This window comes from Cimex lectularius, unplaced genomic scaffold (genome assembly GCF_000648675.2).
Source record: "Cimex lectularius strain Harlan isolate CLEC.00 unplaced genomic scaffold, Clec_2.1 scaffold151, whole genome shotgun sequence".
Lineage (NCBI taxonomy): Eukaryota > Metazoa > Arthropoda > Insecta > Hemiptera > Cimicidae > Cimex > Cimex lectularius.
Window position 1 is genome coordinate 299,361 of NW_019392786.1, and position 24,067 is coordinate 323,427.

Genomic DNA, 24,067 nt, shown 5'->3' on the forward strand with positions numbered 1-24,067 from the left:
ATTCGGAAATCGTGAGATGCGGTCTGGTGTGACGTAGGTTTCAGAAAAATATTTTCTTTATCGTGCGATCTTTATTGACATCATCTTCAGGGCCTGGGATTTACAAACATTGTTTAAATTTAACAAATACATGTAGGATGAGGAAAAAAGTGAATTTACACAATGCCAAAAAAATAATGTTTTTTATACTCAATGAAAGTATTTCTACTAACTCTAACTAATTTTGAGTGAGTAGAAATACTTTCATTGAGTATAAAATAATAATTTTTTTTTGGCATTGTGTAAATTCACTTTTTTCCTCATCCTACATGTATTTGTTAAATTTAAACAATGTTCGTTATGTTGTTGAACAATGTCGTTCAGTCCCTGAAGATGATTTCAATAAAGATCGAAACGTTAGCACGGTAAATAAAATGTTTTTCTGAAACCTACGTCACACCAAGCCGCATCTCACGATTTCCGAATAATCATAGACTAACGGTCACTAATCACCACACATTAATATTTAATGTTTAAGATATTCGAACAATAAAGATAAATCTGGGGAACAAGAAACTAATCGGGTCACTGATTTCAAGGAAGTAGACTCGATGGGTTAAAATTAAATGTATTTTTAAGTAATTTAGAAAATCTTTTTTAAATATGGTTTTCTGTTATTGTTGTTCATGTATATCATTGTAATTGTGTATTCATTCATGTATCATTAATTCACGAATAACATAAATCAGTTCATTTACCTTACGTAGGACAGTAGAAGTACATCTAAGATCGTACTAAATGAGATTAGATGGACACAAAGTTACGAAAACTAAAAGACAGTTTTAGTAAACAAACCAAAAACCGTTTTTTTGAACAACACAATTCAGAATCGTTTTAACAGCTAATTAAAGCCCTCAATTTTATTATAACATAAAATTATATATTTTATGATATTATACCATACATATTCATACATATATATAATAGGTATATACCATATATACATATTATTATATGTTATATTATAACATTTTTTAGGATGAATTAGCCTAGGAACATTATTTTTTATGTCCGGTGTTCCACTTAAAATCCATAATTCCGCCGGATTTCGTCCAATTACGGTGTATTATTGTTAACCCAAACTATTGGCATCACTACTCGACAGAGATCCAAACTTCCATTAATTAGAAAATATTAATATATACCATGGTTTTCTCGACTCATCCAGTCCAATCAAAAGTCCTAAGAAAAACTATTTAACCCATTATGTATCAAACCTCACACTACAACGAGACTTTGTAATTGAAATAATGAAAAGCTCTTACAAAAATCCATCGATCCCTTTACGCACATCCCTATGTCTTGGTCGGTCAGCTCAGTACCACTATCACCCAGAAAATCCACCTCGTTGACTGAAACACAGATGGCCACCTGATGCCCTTTGTAGTGAAAAAGAAAAATGAAAAAATGGTCATTATTAATTTCTTTTAAAGATCTCACACTGGGTGATTTCTCCTCACATGTTTATCATGTAAATTTTTTCCTTAGCCAACCATAATTGAATATTTTTTTAAGTAAAACTCATGAATTTCTGATCTTATTTAATTTGGTTTACATGTTGTAACTAATATAACAATAAAAATACATATAGTGTGAAATAAAAAAACAAAATAAGAGTGTGTGGTTTTTTGTCTTTGAGTGTACATTGTTACAATTTTTTTGTTGCTGAATTCACAGGGCGAATTTTTTTCTCTCCGATGTCCAGTGTTCCACTTGAAAAAAGTCATACCACCTCTGGACTTGCCTCTTATTATCCCGGTATCACAACAGTTGAAAAACTGCATTTTTCTTATTTAAGCTTATATCACCAATATTTGTTTGTTTCTTAGCTCTTATAACTGAGATAAGTAAGAATACAATCAACAAAACCACTCTCCAAACTTTTTATTTTATATCTGTATTTCTGATTTAATTAACGAGCTAAGTTGTTATTATTTCGTTCAAGTTATATATTTTTAAATCCTTATATAGTATCGTTAGAATCCTTTCAAAGTATTCACTATATTATTTTAAAAATATTGGAGTCATTGAATCAGTTTTTCCAAAAACAAATTTGATGAAATGAAAAAAAGGCAAATTATCCATTGGTGAGTAAAACATCGGATATCAAAAATAAAAATGTTGCCTCCGGCTCATGCCTTAAAATGCCTTTTTCTTGTTACAATAAAAACTGTTTTTTAACGCTTTAAAGAGTTCCTAAAATGAATCTGAATGCTTTTTTCTTATTTTTCTCAGTTATAATAACATTATACCTAAAAGTTTTTAATATTGCCTAAAAGACCAGAGGAGTTACTAATTTTTTAAATGGAACACCGGACATTAATGAAGAAAGACGTCCCGAGGCTGATTCAGCTTAAAATGTCTTTGTTTTTTGTTAAAAGGAAATTTGTATTTTATAGCTTTAAAGAGTGTTTAACACGAGTCCGAATCTTTTTTCCAAGAAAATTGTTTTTGGTATCTACGTTACTGAAAACGTCTTTTTTGGTAACATTTGATATATCTAATAATCTTGAAATACATGCACCACTTATTTTTTAAAATGATTATATAAACTGCTTAGAAAAGTTTTTCTTATATCCCAGGGTTCATTCTCAAGAACGCTCGGTCAAGTTTGAAATAGTATTCAGCGTTGTATTAGGGAGAATTTAAAATCGGTCCCCTATCCGGTTCCCTCCTGAAGCTTGTACGTTTTAATGATTGTTACTATGTATCATAATATTTATACGTTTTCTTCAACTGCCGTCTGTATGATTAGTATGTAAAAGAAACTCTTAATAAAAACTCTAAAATAAACGCTATCTCCTAGAAATTGTCCTACAGAGAACAGTTAAATAATTGAATTCGTATACAAAAAACTTCAATTATAAAAGAATAAACATATTTTTGTTTATTAAATGATACGCATATTTTAACTGATGATAGACGGAAGACAATTTCGCCAAAAGGTAAATTTCATTCCCAGGGGAAAGCGTAAAAGTCACGTACCAACTGTAAAAGAGACATTGTGATTTTCACAGATTAAACTCGTCTGTCTAAAACAAAAAATAATAATTCAACTACAGTACCCTTGCACATAAAGAGACTCGATATACTTTTTAGAAACTGATCAGCTTTTAATTGATAAATAAATGTGTAGTGAAGCACATGCAAAAATATATTGTATAGGAATTATAAAAAAAGCTCTTTTATATTATATACTTTTTATAATAAAAGAAAATAGAATAATTTAAACAAAACAATTAAACACACTTTTAGTTTTAATTAGCATTAAAATATAAACTATAATCCATTACAGTTCGTGGTCCGATTGACCAATTAACATTTTTCAATTAATTAATATTTATGAAAGGTATTGGTTGAGATAAAAAAGTCAGTGTCACGAGCGGGATTCGAACCTACCATCTTCGGCTAAATATGCCGCTGCTCTACCACTTGAGCTATCGTGACTTCGATCCACTTGAAAAATAACAAAAAGGAGGGAAAATTCAAAGGTGAGGTTGAGATGGGAAGTTGGAGCCCGAGTGGATCGAAGTCACGATAGCTCAAGAGGTAGAGTAGCGGCGTATCTAGCCGAAGGTCGTGGGTTAGAATCCTGCTTGTGACACTGACTTTTTTATCTCAACCAATACCTTTCATAAATATTAATTAATTGATAAACTATAATATTTAGTTTGATTTAAATAATTTCATTAACCATTAATTATAATACAATTAATTAAGATTTTTTAGTTGAGATAAAAAAGTCAATGGCATGAGCGGGAGGTTGAGATGGGAAGTTAGTGTCCGAGCGAATCGAAGTCAGGATAGCTCAAGTGGTAGAGCAGCGGCATATTTAGCCGAAGATCATGGGTTCGAATCCCGCTTGACACTGACATTTTTTATCTCAACCAATACCTTTCATAAATATTAATTAATTGAAAAATGTTAATTGGTCAATCGGACCACGAACTGTAATAGATTTAATAATTAAACTGAAGTATATCTTCACGAAGCTCTCCGTGGCCATTTCATTTGTCGAGAATCAAATAGATTACATGGCATTTGAAAAATGGCAAAAAGGAGGATAAATTGGAGGTGGGGTTGAGATGGGAAGTTAGTGTCCGAGTGGATCGAGGTCACGATGGCTCAAGTGGTAGAGCAGGGGCGTATCAAGCCGAAGATCGTGGGTTCGAATCCCGCTCGTGCCATTGACTTTTTTATCTCAACTAAAAAACCTTAATTAATTTTGATATATTAATTGGTCAAGCGGACCACGAAATTAGTGAAATTAATTATAATGGTAAAAAGAGGCGGACAGCAGAATATGTTTGCATTGAAATGACATTTCTAGTTCATTCTTTTCTTATGTAGGAATAAACTTAATTAATCCAAACACTTTTACTTTTTAAAATGGAAAAACAAAGTTTGTAATAAAAGGCTTTTGGCATAAAATTAATTTTAAGGAAAAGGATGTTAGCATCAAATTTCTCTGTTTACGATATTAATAATTCATAAACCTGCCGGTGAAAGTCACGAATCATGTTTTTCGTATTTACTCCAAATCAAATGCTCACTTCTGTAGGTAGTGAAGTTAGAATATTACACATGAGTGAGTTCTTATGTTTATGTTTTCGGAAATCTCTTAACGGAAAGGAGGGGATTCTTAAGTCAACACCCCCCCCCCCCACGAGTTCTTCCATGAGAATTGGTATTCGCTTCCCGTTCGATTGCTTACATAAACGGACCAGAGGTTGTGGAACAGAAAAAATCATTTCGGCAAATTTTTTGTGTGTGTCATATTTCATTATTTATTAAAATGATGATGGCAATGAATGTTTTTGGTGCCTGAAGTAATCAATAGGCCAAAATTAAAATATAATAGTTGTTTTCGTCTGGTCCCGCTAGTTTTTCAGATCGGATTGTTTACGAAAAGGACTAAGACCAAGACCTGGATCGTTAGTGAGGCGAAAAAGCTTTAAACCACCTGCTCCCTCTATTAGTGGCCTACGCTTTCGCAGCTTTTTGTCCGCCAACATTAACTTCAATTGTTGTACACCAGTAAAAAAAAAGAAGAAAATTTCCCAAATATGTGAAGATGTTTTTATATAAAAATATAAACATAAGCAGAATATACAATAAACAATAATTATCGTATTATATTAGTATCACGAGATTGGTAGATGAGTGGTTCTCGGTTCTGAATTGTGTAATATTCACTTTTTGAGTGAATGTCATTTAAGAATGAGTGAGGGGGTGAGTATGTCTGTCTGGCTTGCTTACCTGATGACAGACCCCACTATCTTCAACAGCAGGACGGATAAGACCAACCCGGATAGCCAAGACCAGAAAAAAGGTGATTCTACCAGCCTGTTGGGAATTTATTGCAACTTACACAAAAACGGGCCAGCCGCAACGCCACAAGTTATAGAATTGTATACGTATTTGTAGAAAGAATTAGAAGAAAAATAGATTACGACGTCTTCAACGAATTTTTTTTGCCGAGGTGGCAATAAAAAAAAAGAAATTTTGAAATGAATGAAAGAACATGAATTGATAATTGTCATATCATTTTATAAAAATGACTTTTACAATTTATAGCCTATAGAATGAGAAATTCGGCCAGTCTGGGAATATCGATCTGGCCCGTTAATAGCAACTCAACTTGAGATCAACCTATAGTTGCTAGAACATTTAGAATCTGCTTAAAAAGTGCGAGAATTCTTTAAAAATCCACAGGTGTAATTTATTATATGCTTTTCAAAATGTTTTACCTTCAAAGTACGGTCAATATACGAAAGTATCCTTGAGAGATCTGATTCTAAAATAATCATTCAGATATAATTTTTTACCATCTAAATAACATTGTAATAGTACTGTTTAAAGACTTGATATAAGTAAGGGTTTAATAGTATTTAAGCACTGAGAGAGAGATAGTGTATGTGTATGTGTGTGTGTGTGTGTGTGTGTGTGTGTGTGTGTGTGTGTGTGTGTGCGTGTGTGTGTGAAAGAGAGAGAGAGCGAGAGAGAGATAGGGAGAGAGAGCGAGAGAGAGATAGGGAGAGAGAAAGATACAGAGAGACAACTTAACACATTATCTTTTATACATAAATTATTCCAAAACAATTGTGATAAATCATTAAGATATAATTTTTTACCATTTAAATAAAACTGTAATAATACTGTTTACAATACTTAATATTAGTAAGATTTGAATAGTATATTTAAACACTGAGATAGTGTGTGTGTGTATGTGTGTGTGAAAGAATGAGAGAGCGAGAGAGAGAGAGAGAGAGAGAGAGAGAGAGAGAGAGAGAGAGAGAGAGAGAGAGAGAGAGCGAGAGAGAGAGAGAGAGAACGTAACACATTATCTTTTATACATAAAACACAACCTTTCACTTTCTTGTGACTTCACTTTTGTTTATTCAGGTACTTTTTAAATTTGTAAATCATTTAATTATACCTGAAGGCCAATAAATTATTGGAAGTAAAGGGAGATTGTTCATTCGAGCCTACTTTCAAAACCGACCTACTATCTACCTACACATGTTAAAAAAATGTACTGTTAGTATATAGAACTTATTTTTTTAAAATATACCCCCAGGTGTTACTGTATTTTATTAGCATAGTTTATGTGGAATCTATCTTATTACCACCTCTATCTTATAGCACCACTTTTACAAGATGTCTAATTTTTAAAAAGGATATAAAATCAAATAAACATCTTTTTAAATGCACCGACTACTCAGAAATAAAGAATTGAAGTAAAATGGAATCTTCTAAAATTATTCAATAGCAAATCATTATCATGGGCATATTTTGTGATTATATAAACATTAGACGCCTTTATTCTTGAGTATCTTTGATTTCAAATGGGATTTAAAATTGAAAATGTTGTTACACTGTAAATTGATATTTGGTTTTGTTTTTGGACACCTTCATCTTTCAAATATTTGCTAAACAAAAGGTGTTTGCGGTTTCATTAACTGCAAGTGAAATAAGGAAGGTAAAAGAAAGGAAGGCGTAAAATGCCTAGGGCTGCTTTGTTGGATTCAATCCAGCTCGACTTCGCAATTAACTTTATTCCCAGCTCAATATTCCCAAAACGGTTAGCTCCTTACGTGACGGGAACCTTTTCTCTCTAAGGCAATATCTACCAATTCCCACCGGCTGTCTCATCACTTTATCACGCCTTGATTACAAGTCTTCAACAGGTACGTGTTACTTCAAAAACAATATTTCGGTCATATTTGAAAAGAAATGGTTTTATCCACTGGGCGTGAATAACAAAACAATAATGCCTGCAATAAACTTAGTTACATTAAGTATACTGGTCACCATAGGGGAAAACCTTTAGTTATGTTTAAATTTGACTCACCTATGTAAAAACCGAGGTGAGGCAGTTTCGACGCATCATATGAATAAAATTCAACGGTTTTTTATGCAATATTTTATTTCCTTCTGGTAAAACCTATACTATGTGTCTTCTATTGTTTTTCTTCTTTATTAATAAATACATTTATTAAAAGGAAAATCAATTTTAATCAATAAAGATTTTTCAAAAATAAATATTAATGTATAATTCAGTTTTAATTATTAATAATTGTCTTCTTAGTAATAATACAATAAATTACGTTCATTAGATTCAATAGTGCCTTTAAAAAAAAACTTCTATTTTAAACAAGAAGAAATTAATTATTTCTAAAAAATATATATTTTACATAATTTTTAATTATCGTATTTTTATGTATCAATATTTTAAAGGTCAGTTTAGTTTGTCGTAAAAACTGGTTTTTATTAGATTAGATGATAATATTCTCATTCATCCTGTATATTTTTCTTAATTTAAAAAAAGGTTAATTAAAATTTAAATTAAAAAAAGACTCTCACGCCGCGGTCGTGGGTTCGATTCCCACCGTCGCCTCTGGCCCTTTTTTCCCGATAACCCCCAATTTGAACACACAAGAATTCATACTATGGCNATATATATATTTATCTAGCCTTTTAGTTTCCTATTTTTTATTTATCTACAAAAAAAAAAAAGTTACTCAATTAAAAACCAATAAAAACATAACATAAAAATTAATGAATTTTTACTAGGATTTTTGAAAATTTATTTCAAATTTGAGGTTAAATGAACTTTCGGGTCGATGTTTCGGAAAAAACATTTGTTCGCAGACATTTGTAACTATGTGGAATGAAGGGCAGCTCGATTTGAACTCGGGTCCTTTACGTTACAGTGATCATCGCCGCATTGGGGCAAATGAGGCAAAAAATCGATTCCCTAAAACTTAAATTTTGATAATCCAATTTACTTTTCCTACAGCATTTGAACCAGATAATAAAGCTGCGATAATGGTTTTACGATCAAAAATTGATCAAAACCAGTAATCACGCTCAAGCCGGAAAATTATAAATTTTGCAAGATACCCAGCTATTTTCTAAACATTACCCCTCACCCAGTGATATGTTTTAAAATCTCGGTCACACTAATTTCCTTTTATGTACACACCCAAGTATGAGGTAAAGACAAAAATTCAGCGTTGGGATGAAAACAGGTGCGTAGTTGACGGAAAACCAACAATATTCCATGAAGACGTACAAAAAAAGCTTCGTTGGTCTTTGCTTTGTCTGTGGCTTTGCTCGTTTTTTTCTCTGTACACATGGACGTACTACCTCTGTGGTTTTCAGCTGCCAATTCTGAGCCTATCTGATTCCAGCATGTTTTAAAACCAGCTATATAGCCTAAATCTCGAAAATACAATACATTTGGCCTTTTTCTGTTTAGTTGAAGAAATATGTCTTAACTGTTACTTTTTTCTGTATAGAATCAGACATATCGTATCACGAAACTTTTTTTAAATAAAAAGGTATATCTATAAAAAAGCAACTTAATGAGTTTTTCATGGTTATATTCGTGATCAGCATTTGTAGGAAATTATAAAACTAGACATTTTCAGATTTTATTTTTGTCTTCTTTACAATTTGTGTTTCAACAGTCTGTCAGTAATATGAGTGAGTTCATCTGAGTCAATAAGCCCGATTATTTTTCGCAACGTGTAGCAATTATTTGCCTACCGGCTACAATTTTGGACGATTTACGGTGGTCCAATCGATTCGAGAACAGTTTCATTGAATCCAGTTTATGGAAAAACATGAAAAACTATACCGTTGATTATTGGTGATATTTTTGGTTTTCGGATCACAATTTTGGACGGTTCGCTGTGGTCCAATCGATTTGCAAATGGTTTCATTGTATTGAGCGCACAGAAAATCTAAACATACAAAATTTTGCGAACTACCTCAAATAGATAGGTGTTACTGAATTTTCTTCCGTTTTTTTGCGTTTTGGCCCCATTGTTTGGTGCGCCGCATCACCCCTTAACCTTTGCGGCGACTGCCGACCCACCTCTATTTTTAAATAAGGAAAGTACAGTTCAGTAATATTTGACCACAACTAACGCTTATTGTTAAAGTGCTTTCAAAACTGACTGACTATATATATATCCAAGAAAACACGAGATTGGAAGGAACTTGTGTCATCTAGAAGATCAAGAAGTAAGCAGCTCGATTATTTTACAATTGATTTTGTATAGATTTGTTTCAACTGATAATACCTGAAAAAGGCAAACTTTATCATAATAAATTTCAAATTATTTCAGTGGTGTAGTTATTTAACAAAGGGTTGTCTACAGAAGATTAAAGATGTCCTAAGGGGATTTAAAATTGACCCAACGGATAAGCCAGGATGAATAAAAAGCTCCACAGCCTCTCATTATTTCCTCTGTGTGTCTGAATGTTTCTCTCCCTCGTTCTCCCCCTCTTTCTGTTTTTCTCTCTCGCTCTTTCTCTATCTTTCTTTCCCTCTTTCTAGCTTTTCTAGCTCTCTCTTTCTTTTTTTACAAGGATTAACTCCGCAAACCGCAGGAATGAAGAAGGGACGTAAAATGTAACCGTAGATTTAATGATGATAGCCTTGCTCGTTAAGTTTCACGGTTTCTCTTCGATTATTTGAGCAGTACGCTCAAGAATTAAACTTCAAGATTAACCCCTCGAGCCTGGAGGCGTTAAGATTATCCTACTGTCGATAGGACTAATTGCACCCTTGAGAATTACCTTATCAACATGACCATGCTGCAAACAGGTTTGAAGTGTCAGAAATTATTACAGAAAAAAAGAAATTTACACTCCAGAAAACAATTTTCAAAATATTTCATTTTTTTAGAGACTATCATTATAAATACTGATAAAGTAAGTAATGCTGATAAATTAATTAAATGTGAGTTACGTGAACGTACGTTTTTTTTTCAATTGACCCACTTATTCACGCATGTTTTTATGTTGTAATCAACCTACAGCCAAATCGTTTTTTTTTGTGGTTGACTTTTTTAGACGTTGTATCGAAGGAGCTTTTCTCAGCGGCATCTACCGAATGTCTTTCACATCGGGGAGGCTGCGGCCCTAAGGGCGGGAATTCATCGATCATTCTTCCTTCGAATTCCGAGGATACCCAGCCGTTCCTCCGTTAAGGTCGAACTATTCGGTTTTGTGAAACGGTTCGGACCCATTGTGGGATACGTGTCCCATATACAGTACCCATGCGTGAAATCCACATGTAATTGTAAATCGTGATAATCTTTTCTTTTTCCCTAGCTGAGTCTACACTTTAGCGATTTGATGTAAAATTAAAATTCGATAGATGGTATTTATTGGAATTTCAAATACATTACAAAACATTACAGTTACTTTCTTCTTTCTTGATTTGTACATTTGTGTTCCATCTTTTTCGACTTTATCCATCTGCTTCCTGGTCTAATGTTTATTAAACTAACTGATCACCTATCTGTCGTTTTGAAGCCAACATGTAGGTAATATTGAATTTATCAATCTATAAAACACAAACTTTATTATTATTTTCTTTTTTATTTAAAAATATTGACAATATTTCTTTTGCATAATGTTTCAACTAATTTAATAACGGTTTTCGCCTCAGTAATTTTACAACATCAAATTCTCCGATAAATGCAACGCTCGAATCAATACGAAATTGCAATAATCGTGACTTAACAGTCGAATGGTTTAACAATAGAGCCACATTGTCGATTTGCTCAAGGTACTAATTTCCTTGCTAAATCTGCCGGCCAATTGTTGCAAATCTAGAGGAATACGAAACTTAACATGAACAGCATTCTGTTCCTAGAGACGCAGGAATCATAATGGAACTTCCAACTTGGTCAAATTGGTCCCTGGTAATTCGACGTCGACTTAACCATCATGCTTATAAGTGTTTTGTTCGGATTAGTCGGTCTCAATTTCAGTAAGAAGATCACCCCTTCGTGATAATCCCTCCTGATGATAAATAGGACGGAAAATGATAAAAATTATTTCCTTTCTACGTTCTAATCTCATTTCTATGAATTAGAATTTATGATTGGCCAATCACAAAATGCCATGTCCCTTCCTGCACGGACGCCTTATAAATTTTACAAGAGGTCCGACCCATAATATTTCTCGAAAGGCTATCAACTACATTTATGATACGGTTTATTCGTCCAATGGAATATCGATTTGGTCACATCGTGAAATCATCACTGCACATCGTCAGCAATCATCGCGTAAATATTTATCAAAAACATAATAGTATTCAATACGTTTTTGCCGTTTGTTTATCATTTATTAGTTACATCGTAATTACATTTATTTATTATCAAAATGGATTTTATTTTTATTGTGTAAATGCAATGACTTGTAACAATGGGTTGGGTTTAGAAAAGGACCAGACATATAACTAGAAATATAAAAGAAAATAATAGTAGCCTCTTTTAAACACATAAAACATAATGTTTTTCCTGAGGTTATTTGAACTAAAAGGTCATATGAACCCTCGGGGTGCCGGTGGTTTTCAAAAAAGCTCATTTTGAAGTATGTCGGATTCGAATGCAGGGCCTCTGGACTCGAACCTGAGACCTTTACCTTACAGTGATGAGCGCCGTGTCCACGCCTAGTCGACGCCACCGACGCCCCCTAAAGAAAAGTTAATTAAGATTACTGTATCGCTGACATAAATGAAATAAATTAAATACAGTATAATTTTAGTTAGCTTACTCTTGTAAATTGTAATAAATACAAATTTAATCTTATTACCTAGGCAGCATAAGAGAAAGAAAAATTAAATAATAATAAAATAATGTATGAAGAAAATTCAAAATTAACGTCTTTCGTTTGTTAATATGTACAGATTCTTTTGTCTTCAAATATTTAATCATCACTTTGATTAATATCCCATTTCTACAGTTTCAGTCTCCAGAAAAAAAGTTATAAATACATAAAATTTATTGTACCGTATATGATTGAATTATAGCATAAATTTTACCATGTAAGGCGTGTAATTACCCTAAAATGTCTAAATCTGTGGAACGTACATATTTCCAATTTATTAGGAAATAAATAAAAATTATTCTTGGCAGAAGATACACGCACTTTTTAAGGTGCTCTGAGTTTTTGAAAAAAGCTCATTTTTAAGTATGTCGGGTATGAATGGAGAGCCGCTGGATTCGAACCTGGGACCTTTCCCTTACAGTCATGAGCGCCGTTTTCACATCTAAACAGTCGTAGACACCGACGCCCTTTAAAGTTAAGTAAATAAAGATTATTAATTGCCGTCATAATTGAAATTAATGGAATACAATATAATTTTAGTAGTAAATTGTAATAAATACAAATGCAATCTTATTACCTAGGTAGCGCAGGACAAAGAAAAATTAAATAATCACTGTATGAAGAAAATTCAAAACTAACTAGCAATTCTTTTTTTAGTATATACAGATTATTTTGCCTTGAAAGAATTCATAATCACTTTTTTAAGGTTCTATATGCTACAGTTTCATTCCCAAGAAGAAAGAACTATAAATACATAAAATTTATCGTATCGTATACGATATCTAAAATGCAATAATCTAACATAAAATATCTAAATCTGTGGAACGTACGTATTTCCAATTTATTAGGAAATAAATAAAAATTCTTTTTGGCAGAGGATATATCCACTTTTAATGGCGGTCTGAGTTTTTCAAAAAAGCTCATTTTTAAGTATGTCGGGTTTGAATGCAGGGCCGCTGGATTCGAACTTGAGACCTTTACTTTACAGTCAAGAGCGCAGTAGATTACTAATTTCTGTCATAATTGAAATTAATTGAATACGGTATAATTTTAGCTTACGCTAGTGAATTGTAACAAATACAGATTCAATCTTATTACCTAGGCAGCTTAAGAGAAAGAAAAATTAAATAAGCACTGTATGAAGAAAATGAATAAATATATTTATAAATATTAAAACACAGCAAGATATTTATTTCCCGTTTATTAAAAAATAAATCAAAATTCTTTCTGGCAGAGGATATATGCACTTTACACGGCGCTCTGTGTATACCTCACCGCAACGCTTCCATGTTCAGCCGAACTGTATAATCCAAATCGCCGTTCCCAATGCTATTTATAAAACCGATTTACACACCAGAAAGTTTTACCAAATAAAGATTTAAATTACTTTTCATGTTCGATCTTGTTAACTAATAATCGCCAACCTTTTTGATACAACCAATTGCATGAATGTAATGTGTTATTTTACCATCTCACCGCAGAGGTAGAAGTTTTTTGAAATGTTAAAATCTCTGTCAGGTATGACATGAGAGAACGAAACCAAACGCCTAGGAAGTCATTTCAAACAGGAATCTGGTTGTGTTTAAAAAAGGAAATATGTCCAACTTCCCCTTCCAGACTGCTTCCGCTGTTAAGTATTTCCTTTTGATTTCACGCTTATCGCGCCTTTCAACTCAACCAGACTCTCTTGCTATATTTTCTTTATATTTAAGAGTTTGTCAAGATTAATTTTTATAACTATTAAAACGAATTTTAATCTACACTAAAAACAAACTTTATTTATGTTTCTCGTACTGGCGATAAATTGGAAGGTTCACAAACCAATACAAACTACCCGGAGGGTGAATATGTAAAAATACGATAACAGAACTTGGTTCACCATATTTCCAATTCCATGTAATCGGCTTTGATTAATGGTTTTTCCACGTCGTAAACGCTGTTTATGAACAAGTGGTCATTTGTCCTAACTGAAAGTATATATCTTGGTTTTATTATAGACGGATGGAAAGTAACGATGTAAAAACAATTTCCGTTTAAAAAATTGATCGGTTATTTTCGATTTCACATTTTTATAAACTTAAAATTTTCATTGCTCCGTTTCAAAATATTTCAAAATTCAGTTGTTATAACTGTAACATGAACCTGAATGAAAATATTGAATGAATTCTTCTTTTGTTCAAACTGAAATGATATTAATAATGATTTTATTATTTTTTTTATAAAGTACTAAATGGTTCTTATTGCTCTCAACTTCGTAAGTATAACTTTTCACCAAAAATTGAATTGTAATTGAATACTAACTTCATGTTAAATTGAAACTTTTTCCTGTAAAGCAAGGAAATATCATATATTATTTAATTCTATTAGCCTTTTTGGGCAAAAAAGATAGGCTGAATATTGTAGTTTAATAAACATGATCCATAAATATTTACATTCCCTTATATCTTAAATATTCTATGTTTTATAAGATATAAAAAACTGCAGCATACCTCCTTCTTGCATACAGTGATCTCCGATTTACTGGCATCTTTCCATTTAAACGGCTTAATATTTCAGCAGCGTAGCAATATGACAATGACATCAGCATATTGTATGCTTTCCACACCGACGTCAATACAAGGACGATAAGAATATTGCTCTAAGGTATAAAACGGGTTCATGTATGATAAAAGTTGGAAGGATTAAATATTAATAATATTTTTATTATATTATGTGCTCATTTTCAACAATCCTTCATAGAGTAAAAATTGGTATATTGTATTGAAACGTTATGTGTTTGACTTTACGACTTTTAACGCAAATAATCTTTTGTTTTTCACGTTTCATTATCCCATTCACACATTTGAACTTTTTCTCTCCCCTCTCTCCTTGGCTATTGCTCTCTTTCTGTACTTTCTGTCCCTATCTATCTATTCTGTCTAACATATTGCATTACTGGGAGGCCGGTGGCCGCAAAGGTTTAGGCGTTAACACGGCGCTCATCACTGTAAGATAAAGGTCCCGGGGTCGAGTCCAGCAGCCCAGCTTTCGAACCCGACATACTTACAAATGGGCTTTTGTTCAAAAACACCGGCACCCTGAGGGTTTATATGACCTACGCTGTTGCAAACCCTCGTAAAAAATAAATAAAATAAAATCAAAATAACATATTGTAGTCTCTTATTTTATAAACCCAAGTCTTTTTCTGCATATCCTTTATACTCTCTACATAATAACATATAAATTTATTAATCAAAACATAATAATTCGTAAAAAATAATATCTATATATAATATATTTTTTTACATACTACATATATTTGTAAAATTTATTTGTACAATGTATATAAATCCCAGGCCCTGAAGATGATCTCAATAAATACCGAAACGTTGGCACGATAAAGAAAATGTTTTTCTGAAACCTAAGTCACACCAGACCGCATCTCATGATCTCCAAATAATCGTTGACTAACGGTCATTAACATCACACATAATAACTATAGTTGAACAATTAAAACACAAATATAAATTATTCGGAAATCGTGTGATGCGGTCTGGTGTGATGTAGGTTTCAGAAAAACATTTTCTTTATCGTGCCAACGTTTCGATCTCTATTGAGATTTATCTTCATGGGATTTACAAACATTGTTTAAATTTAACAAATACATGTAGGATGTGGAAAAAAGTGAGTTTATACCATGCAAAATATATTTTTTACATTCAATCAAAGTATTTCTACTCACTCAAAGTGTTTGTCTTCTGTGTAATTGTGCATTTCTGGCGTGTCGTGTTGATAGTGCCAGTGACATTTTGCTGTTTTATGTTTATATATGTTGGATTTTGAAGAGGTGGGGAAGGAAGTCGGTATAGAAAGACATTTTTTTATAAGGAGTCGGCTTCTTTGAGGTGAAAAGGGCCGACGAATCGAACAAACATTTTGAGTGAGTAGAAATACTTTGATTGAATATAAAAAAAATTAATTTTTTACAGCTTATTTTGCTGTAGTTAATTTCAAAAACAGCATCACTAGTAAATCACATTGCTGTCACCTGACGCTTGTGGATTTTGGAGTCGATATGTGCCTTTTGGTTTATAAGTGACTGTCTATTACATCTTCTCAACTTATTATCCAAAATTCAATGGGCTATGACGGGATTCGAACCCAGAACCCTTAGCCTGACGAATACGTCAGACGGCCGCCATGGTCCTGGATTTTTTTATTTTGAGACTATTTGGTTAACCAAGAAAACAATTTTTAACAAAAAGTACAACAAAAAAAATTTAATCCATTCCAGTTAAATTTGAATTACCCAACAAAATATCTACACTAACTGGACCTCAAATAATTTCCATGAATTTATTATATTCCTCTTGGGTTGAATCTATTTTGTATTAATTTATGCCTTTCCACATTGCTCAATTATGCATTTTTTATTAAGAATTTTAACAGCATTACAACCGAACCCACACTTTTAATAATTAATGATTTTTGTTTGAATAAAAAAAATCCAAGAGTATTGAGCAATCGTGAGATGCGGTCTGGTGTGATGTAGGTTTCAGAAAAACATTACACCAGACCGCATCTCACGATTTCCGAATAATCATCGACTAACGGTTACTAATCATCACACAAAAATATAAAATTAATTTAGATAAAGCACATTCTATAATTTGTAGATTTAAATGGTACAAGTGCACAGATGGCTCAAGACATTGAAATATTATGTAGATCTGTGTTAAAACTAGAGTAACAAATAAGCAGTATATAATACTCATGTCCTGCTTAAAATGTAGTAAAATATTTGTTATGGTTGACTGGAAACCACTTAATTGCGTTGGTTAATTTTAAGTCGTATTCAATTGTAGTATTTTATAAAATCTGTTTTCTTGTTAGTCCAAGAAAAGCAGGTTAACCCAATGGGGTTAATTGACTCTATCGACCAATTTACTTTATTCGACGATATCGTGAATATTTGATGACCCACTTAGGTGTAGGTTTCTTTGGAGGACTTCCGGGAGTTACTCAGGTTTCACTATAACATTTATGGCTAACCTATTATGAACGGTGAGTCTTAAATTATCACGTTAACCAGTTTCTTGTTAAACAAACGGCTGTTAAATCCAGGATGTAGAGGTTTTTGGTGAATCACGGTAAAAGCTTATTGCTCGATGTAGACTTGACTGTTGGAAATGGCACCGATATAGTCTTGCCTAAGGCTTGAATTTTTTTGTACAACCAGTTGACTCGATTACTGAGGGCGCCCGTCAAACCAATTAATTTAAACTGGTTTTGTCGGCTTAAAAAAAGAAATAAAAAGAAAGCAAGACAGAAAGGAAAACCAACCGTTTATTCTGTCCTCATCAAAATTAAATTTACTTATACTGCTGCATAGAAAATAAAATATACCTCTTCAAATGATTTATTTATTTTTGTATTGAACAGAAATGTTGTTTTATTCGATAAAAAAAATTCATTGATTGAATATATAAAAAAATATATATTGCATTGTATAAATTCACTTTTCCACATCCAAAATTTAATTGTAAAATGTAAACAATGTTTGTAAATCCCAGCCCCTGAAGATGATCTCAACAAAGATCGAAACGTTGGCACGATAAAGAAAATGTTTTTCTCAAACCTACATAACACCAGACCGCATCTCACGATTTCTAAATAAAAATTTAAAAAAACCTACATTTCGGTAATAATAGAAGGGAGTAATTGCATCGTATGTTTATATATACAAGGTGCATCAGCTTCTGTAGTTTACCGTTTTAATTTGGAAAAGATTAACTTTAGGAAAAAATGTTATACAAACACCAAGTTAATTTTGGCTAGGAATGGCGTGGTGGTAACAGTTTTAACATAACTTTCCTATCTAGCTGCGAAATGACACTAATTTTGTTATTTTAAATAGGAATCCCATATTTGTATTATACAATTTGATTCTACGGCTTATTTTATGCCACTTTGACTGAAAAGAAAGTTTTGATAGGATTGACCATTTCTGAGTTAAATCTGTTACCACCACACGACTTCTATTCAAAATTAACTTGGGGGTTGTATAAATGTTTTCTAAAGTTTGTATTTCTAAAGATAATAGTTTTTTAAATAAACGGGGAGGGCCATCTTGTAACACAAAGCATACCCCTCACGCGTATTTTGTATGGACATAACGCAGAAATGTACGATCCTATCAAAATTTCCCCCCTCTAAATTAGAGCAATGATTGCTTTTTGTTTTAAATTAAAAAGCTATTCTCTCTGCCGACCATTGCCCCGAACTATATGCTTTATCTAGAGATCGAAGTAAACTTTCTTTTACTTTTCACCTTGAACTCCATTTCAAGTATTTCTTTCAAGAATTGCAGGCTTCCTAGAGTTCCTGCGATTGAGGTAGTTAATTTTTTTTGTTTAAGAGTTAGTTGAATTTATTTGAAAAATACCGTTCAGTCCTTCTTTAGATGATGTATCTCTCTGGAAGAACTAACTATCAAATTTAATAATAAAGTTGAGACAAATACATCGGGAAGAGTTTTGGCGAACGCTAGAGAATCAATTAGTTTAATTTCTTTCCGTTCTTTTATAAACAGCTGGACATTGAATGTATACGATTTTAATTCGCGAATGAACTGCCGATTAACATGAAGGAACTGGGTTGGCTATTTAACGTGAGGTTGAATTACCTAAATTTGAACCCATGGGTTGAAAGGAGATTTGAACAATGTTCATCGTGTAACTTAGGGGCGAGAGGATTTTTAAGCTATATATCCAGCATTAGCAGAATTCAGAATGGGACACCTTGGCGTATGTTGTTTAACAGAAACAAAATTAAAATAAATGCTATACAACACTGTAAACAGGTTGAATCTAGTAAATTATGCCCGCTTAGCTTGTCGTTACAGATATTATTTACAATTAGTTAATGAATTTAATTATTAATTTTCATCTTCTTGTATTATTCAATTAATCGAAAATTGCCTTGCAGTTTCACCGCCTCTGATCCTTACCGTCTTTTTGCCCGAAGTCTCAGAAATTACTGAAACATAAAGCATAAAAATTGGTGGGTTAAGAAAAATATCAGCGTTTTTAAAACTATTTATTTTAAATCCTCGTTAAATTCTGGAAAGATCAACATGTTAGACCAATTTATTTCTTAATCAAGCAGAATTTAAATTGAAAAGAATAATTTTATACTACAATTAATTAAGGGTTTTAGTTGAGATAAAAAAGTCAATGGCACGAGCGGGATTCGAACCCACGATCTTCCGCTAGATAATTAATAATTGTAATAATTATTAAGACATTAAAATATTTTATACAACTTAGTAATTTTTTTATATTTTAATGAGTACGTTTTATAAAATTTGATCTATGCTGCTTGGACTTCTCAAAAATCACTGTCCAATCCATGTAAAAATTTCTTAAATTAGATTTCAGCGTGCAAGTCAATTTTTTTAAAAATTCCATTCAATTGACAAATTTCGTGGTCCGCTTGACCGATTAATATATTACAATTAATTAAGGTTTTTAGTTGAGATAAAAAAGTCAATGGTACGAGCGGGATTCGAACCCACGACCTTCGGCTAGATACGCCGCTGCTCTACCACTTGAGCTATCGTGACTTCGATCCGCTCGGACACTAACTTCCCATCTCAACCCCACCTTTTGGATTTTCCCTCCTTAAATTAGTGCATGGTAGTGAATAGAATCTATCTAGCCGAAGATCGTGGGAACGAATCCCGCTCGTGACACTTACTTTTTATCTCATCTAAAAACCTTAATTAATTGAAATCTGGAAGATTAATTTTTTGTGGGTTGGAGATTTTTTGAGAAAAAATGTATTGCTTTTAAGGTACCCATGAATTACGCTGAATATACACTATATTTATTATTCAGAAATCTTGAGATGCGGTCTGGTTTGACGTAGGATTCAGAAAAACATTTTTTTATCGTGTCAACGTTTCGATCTTTATTGAAATCATCTTCAGGGCTCAAAGTGTTTGTTTTCTGTTTAATTGTGCCATTCTTGTGTGTCGTGTTAAGAGTGCCCAAGTGTAATAAAAATATTTGATTAGCTGAATTTGTTAATCAGTTTCATATCACAACTTAATTCGGACATGTTTTGTTTTACCTGTCTTCATTTTACAGATTTTTTTAAAATTTCAATTGTTCTTTATTGACTTTAATAGTTGTAATTAATTGTATTTGTTATCTTACAATTAATTAAGGTTTTCAGTTGAGATAAAAAAGTCAATGGCACGAGAGGGATTCGAACCCACGATCTTGGGCTTGATACGCTGCTGCTCTACCACTTGAGCTAACGTGGCCTCGACCCACTCGGACACCAACCTCGACCACACCTTTTGAATTTTTCCTCCTTTTTGCCATTTTTCAATGCCACTCGTACCATTAATTTTTTTTCGTCTCAACTAAAAACCTTAATTAATTGGTCAAGCGGACCACTAAACTAGTGAACGTATTTGTTATGTTGATATTGTTATTTTTTATTATTGCCAAATGTCTCAAATGTGTAATGCTTTAATTAATTTTTGCCACAAAAGTGAAACAGTTTTTTATATTTAAAGAATTTTTATCTTATTCTTACCTTCGATAATATAATTGCGTTTTTATGTGTAGCTCGACTGATTTCTCAAAGTTCTCGTCGCTCCGCAACTCTGCGGAGAGTTTCGTCAAGTTGCAAAACTTACAAATCAAGCTAATTATAAAAACCGCTTATTTTTTTCCAAACTGGTAGTACTTTGTTACTTGAGTTTTGTGTGAGGTGTTTTTAAAAAATGTTTTTAACATTACAACCAAGTTTTCAATATCAAAAATCCATTAATCGTGGCTAATAATTAACTATGGTTGACTTAAAGCTTAAATAACTCTTCAACACACCATGCGGTTTAATTACCTTGTACATAGTTCGATAAAGAGAATGCGTGGCAAGGGGCCGATCAATTTCATAGGATGTCACGTCAGTTCATCTCGGGCGGTTTTTACCCTGGCATAACAAACAACAATAATCTTTTGGCATATAATGTGAGATTTTTTTAGATGAAAAATAACACGGGGGAAGAAATACGTATTATTTTTTAATTTCTAATCTTCATTACCGTTAAAAAGTCAGCTCTTTACCTGATAGATAAACCGTTATCCGCTTTTAACTCGACTAACAGCTCTTCGTGACGAAATCTCAAATATCCTTAGGTTCTTTCCAACTGTAACGGGTAAATTCGTAATCGGATTACTGAATTAACGCCTCAACGACTGAGGAAATAAACAGGATTTTGTTTTTACTGGCGTTGGTCGAAGGAAAAAGCATACATGTTAATTTGTCCGGTTTTCTCTTGAAAATTCTATGAATTAATTTGATTTTCATTCGACTATTTATTAAACTGTAAGCGTAAATAAAATTTGGACTTTTTTGGAAGTGTTTTTCTTTCCCCCCTCGCGGTTTGACAGTAGCAGAGATTAGGTGTTCACGCAGGAGGGCTTAGCGAATTGTCATTTCCGATGGAATTTTGCGTCACTCATAAAACATTTATTCCTTCCACACGTGGTCATAAAGCTTGAACAACACATTTAAAACGTGCACAATCATACTTTTATAAACCTAATCTCATTTTGATGATTCTCAGCCTACTCAATATTTCACTGAAGTTCGTCCCTCATTTACGCTAAAAATACATCCATACACAACTTAACCTTACAAACAGTATATACAGTTTAAAATAATTAAATAATAATCATTCTATTCAAATAAAATAACTGAACTACTTTAATGGCTCTTTGAGGAATGTTCTGTCGTAAACCAACCCACACACGCTCAAAGACTCATTCTAATAAATACATTTTTACTAAAAAAACTTTTCGAAAAGTATGTATTCTATAAACATATGACAACTAACCTTCATTGATGGATCTGAGAGTTCTCTATTTCTATCGCAAACCCACTCACACATACTCAAGAACTAACCCTAATAAATACATTTTTATGAAAAGAAAACATCTCAACAGTACGTACAGTGAAAAGAAATGGTGATTCAATAAGGCATTATGGGGGGTCGGTGGCCGCAACGATGTAGGCGTTGACACGACGCTCATTAATGTAAGGTGAAGGTCCCGTGTTCGAATCCAGCGGCATACTTACAGACGGGCTTTTTTTCAGGCAGAGGGTTTAAACGACCTCTGCTGTTCCGAACCCTCGTAAAAAAAAGCATTGATTTTACGCTAGTAGTTGACCCTTCCAATCACAGTATAAATATGTAATAAATAACAGTCACCCGTTACCAAGCACGCTATTCTAAGACAAATAACATATGACGCTTTGTGAGAATACTTTCTGTTAAATCTGCGCACATGCACTTCAATCACTTTCACGCTAACACTATACAAAATCTCCCAAATAACACAAATCCCGAGTCATAACCAGAAACAACATAAAAACGTAATAGTCTAGTTTTGTTTTGTTTTTTTCTATCCCAGTGCGTTCAACATTCCTCGTGGTAGTTGAGGATTTAATTCCATTCACTCTAATAAATTACATTCACATACCAGGCTTCGTTCACATCAACCCAGAGTACTTTTGTTTTTGGAAAAAAATTTATCATTGCATTTTCTATTGGGAAAAATAAGTAATTGATAATAGTTATAAATTACACGAAACTATTGTCATATTTACAAAACATTATTCTTCAAACGAGTATTGCACATATATAAAATACATATGCATAATTAAATAAATGTAATTCAATAATTAAAAAAATAGTCCGTTTATATTGTTGACAAAATAACCTACTTAATACAATACTGAATACAATACACAATACTATTTCAGAAATTTGATTTGTATGTTTCTCTCATTTTTCAGGATATAGAGAAAAGCATCACTGTTAGTTCATAGGACAATAAAAGTGATGTATCAATCTGCTTCTATAGATATTCTAAAACAATCATAGCGATTTTATCATACGAATAATCAAGAGAAACAAAATTCATATTTTCTCTATAGATATTATGTCACCCTTGTATTGATTTTAAGTGGGAAATTTAACAACCACTAATATTAAAGTATATCCCCGTTTATCGTCGACTCAAGATACCATCAATTTATGGCCAATGTGAAATTAACTATCTCTAACCTGAATCGTTTCACGGAGGTTTTATTAAATTTTGCTTTTCTTGGAAGCAAGTTTGTTAATAATTCTCTCAATCAATGTTTAAAAATAATTTTTTGTGGTCAGATTTGAAAAAATACGGAACATCACCAATGAAGGTAAAATTATTGTATTCAGACTTTTGGCCTTTATACCATCATCAGCAGTCTACAGAAATTATACAAACTGTCTACAACACAGAAGCAAAAATATCCTATTAAGAATTTACTATTATATATAGTACCTGTTCATATAGTATAACTTATTCCAAGGGTTTATAAATTATAAAATGCCAAGGTAGAAATGTTTTAGGATCATTCGGTAATTATATAATATTATGTTAAGCAAATATTTAATAAAATAAATTATTTTAAGATGAATAGTTGATTAAATACATAGAAGAATATAAGAAAATATCGTAATCTACTAGAGTAAGTCCAAGTACTTTTAAAATCATTCTCGACTTCAGCCATTTTACTAAAAGAAAAATTTAATATGCAATGTGGTACAAAGAGCCCTCAGACTTTTTCATGAAGAATAATGAGACGAACTTCAAATTTTTAATATCCGATACATGAACCGTTGTTTTAAACATTTTATAATCAAATATAATAGCAAAATTGCCAAATATGAAAATAGCGATGATGTGGAAAGAAATAATTGTTGATGAGAAAGAAATAATGATTGTATTTTTTATTTGTTCATTAATGCCTTGCATTTCGCGCCTGCCTAGCTCTCGTCTTCAGGCCTGTA

At 32.4% G+C, this 24,067-nt stretch overlaps 1 protein-coding gene and 1 long non-coding RNA gene across 2 annotated transcripts in view; one reads left to right on the forward strand and one right to left on the reverse strand.

The window, feature by feature from the left end:
* Positions 1-24,067, forward strand: part of LOC106662604 (dopamine receptor 1-like) — a 408,947-nt gene that overhangs the window by 94,809 nt on the left and 290,071 nt on the right. The gene's annotated exons all lie outside the window — the stretch shown is intronic.
* Positions 19,133-22,449, reverse strand: LOC106662605. The gene is made up of 3 exons (XR_001339925.2): positions 22,183-22,449; positions 21,070-21,159; positions 19,133-19,191 (listed from the first exon to the last, which is right to left on the reverse strand). It is a non-coding gene; the product is annotated as an uncharacterized LOC106662605 (long non-coding RNA).